Here is a 2793-nt window from a genome sequence, read left to right on the forward strand (position 1 = left end):
TAATATCATTATGCTGATGTCCATGAGTGATGTACATGTTATGCAAGTTATAAATATATTTATATATATATATGACACATGCATAAACATATAAGGAAATCAATTTTTCAATATTCTTTTATATGAATGCCAAGCTTAACAAAGATTGCTAGAAGAAAAGCTAAAGGGAAATTCTGCAAAGAATTGCAAGATTATCATACAATTACATATTTATGTGTATACGTATATATCGATATATGTATATAGGTACACATGCATTACACATGATGCACTCTTCTGAGAGATGAGAAGTTATAAAGTTGACATTAACAATTATTTCAGTTCATTCATTATATGTTTTTATAAGCAGAAGACTAGGAAATTATCAGATTTATGCTCAAATATGACATCAGTTTGCTGTAGAAGTTATTATGTCAACTAAAAGTTTGAAAACTGATGAAATTAGTAATTAGTACAAGAAAATAATTTTATCTGATAACAATCTGTCGAAAGGAGAAGATGCAATTCGTTCAGGTAATACCCATTACATTTTATACCCTAGGGGATAAGGTTCTCAACACAAAATGGAAAAGGAAATGAGACAAAGAAATACACAGTCAGTCCTCCAATATTTGCCCGTTTGACTTAAAAAGTAATGTATTTATGTACGCTAAGCAGGCTTTGTTTAGAGTGATTGCAGCAAACGATGCTAAATACAGTAAATGATGCGTTGCAGTGATCGTATAAAAACCGGTTTTTGTTTTATTTTATCATAAGTAGGATATTCGTGGTGTAGTACGTGGTCGCTTACGTAATTCTAATAATTTGCCATGACTAAGGGATTCATAGAGGTTTGCTTTGCAATATAAAGTCGACCATTATCAACCTGAAATATTACTTCGCTTTTTTTCAGCGATCGCTGCAAATGTAAAAAGACTAAGCAAGCGAGAGAGTGAGAAGGAAAGAGAGAGGTTGACAGGGGGAGGGAGAGATAGAGAGAGAGTACTACAAGACTACTTTCTTTGAACACGGAGACAGTTCAGATAGTCCGGACAGTGGCTAAATATACAAAGAAGCAAATATTTATTAATAATATTTTGTTTAATTATTCATTAATTCAAAATCGAACTTTACATGGGAAATCACCATGTTTGCTATATTATTTGTAAGCACCAACTAAATGCGTTGACGACGCTTTTAATAATATAACTGCGGTCAACAAGAGAATTTGTACAGTGACATTTTCGGTGAATGAACAAAGAGAGCAAAGTCCGAAAAACGCGTATGGAATTTCTTCTTCCTTCTCCCTCTAACCATCGTGAAAAATTCACAGTTCCCCTCTGTCTTGAAATAACTACCTTACCATTGCTTTAAAAGCACTCCAACCATTTACCATCTTTTCTACAGATATTTTAATATTTATTATTAATTGGGCCGGAAATCCGGCAGTACTGCAATACCGGACCAACCCGCGACAGAAGTGGAGCAAGCCCCTAACATTCCGTCTATTCACAAAAATAAGTTTAACATTTGTTTGTCCTCCGATGGAGGAGCTATCAGATGTTAAGCTGATAAGAACAGATACTACACTTTGATCTTAGCCATAAGGCCGAGAAGCGATAAATTGCAAAGTTTTTCAATGTCTACTTAAACTTATAAAATCATAAACCATTTGAGAATTATAGCCATTTTTAATACAATCTCATCAACTGTATAAAGAAAAACTAAAACCAGTCAGTCATACCAGTCGCAGTTCGCTTGAACGCAAATCGAACATGTATGAATTAATAATAACTGCAAATGTGTGTATAAACGAAGAGTAATTAGCTATAGTACCAAGCAATGAAAAGAAACATTGAGGTTGAAAGTTTCGATCGATTTTTAAATCACCTACAACCTTTACATAGGGAATAAGATTAATATGTTTGAATCGAACAGAAATATTAGTCGACGTGTAATGATCATTATCAGATGATCATTAAATGGTATATTGAATACGAACGGCATTTGCGATAAGAAAGTTCGTTGCAGTTTATTTCTACGAGAAAAATACATCATACGTTGTATGTGTAGATTTTGTTCGTAATGTTTGCGGCTGTTAAGTAGAGAAAAAATTTAATCTATTCGAATATATACTTTGTATGTTGTTCGGTGCTCATTTCGATTGTTACATATATGGAATGACAAACCGGATACCTTCCGAAAATAGTAAAGCAACTGTTTGCATTACGAACCTTAGATAAATGCGATATTGAAGATAATTAAATAGTAATCTGTACTAGTAGTAAACACATTCGTTCGTTTTCGCAGATGAATGCTTGTAAGCGATGTAGTGAGAATTGGTTCTACTGAGAATGAAAATCTTTGTCGTAGTTCATGTCATTGATCTTTTTGCCATAGTCATTATGTTCAAAAGCTTTTATTTTATTTGTAAAGTTTTTTTCGTAAGGTGACACAAGTGCGTTAACATCTGAGAGAAATTTCCTATTACTCTGTTTGTTAACTCACAAATTAGAAACATTGTGTTATTACGTTGCAAATTGTTTTCGATGAACTTTCGTTTGCCTTGCTATCCCCATATAAAGTTCGATTCGAACCATCTGCGGATCCGCTTGACTAATTTACATAACATTTATGAAATGGTTATTTTATTTTTGTTGTTATTATTGTGCTTTAATTTTTTCTTACTGACTGGCAGCTGGTTAAGAAAAACAATACAAAGTGTGAGAGGTACAGTGGAGCATCAAGTACCCTACGTTTTCATCGGTATCAAATGTCGGTCCGTTTGTGTGTGTGTGTATGTGTAATGTCTGT

General features: G+C 33.3%; 1 non-coding gene across 1 annotated transcript; it reads right to left on the bottom strand.

Annotated features, from left to right (window-relative positions):
* Window positions 1-1403: 1403 nt before the first annotated feature.
* On the bottom strand, window positions 1404-1600 carry LOC119640182. Its single transcript, XR_005247613.1, has one exon. It is a non-coding gene; the product is annotated as a U2 spliceosomal RNA (small nuclear RNA).
* Between the last annotated feature and the right edge of the window lie 1193 nt (window positions 1601-2793).

The sequence above is a fragment of the Glossina fuscipes genome, unplaced genomic scaffold (assembly GCF_014805625.2).
Source record: "Glossina fuscipes isolate IAEA_lab_2018 unplaced genomic scaffold, Yale_Gfus_2 115, whole genome shotgun sequence".
NCBI classification, from domain to species: domain Eukaryota; kingdom Metazoa; phylum Arthropoda; class Insecta; order Diptera; family Glossinidae; genus Glossina; species Glossina fuscipes.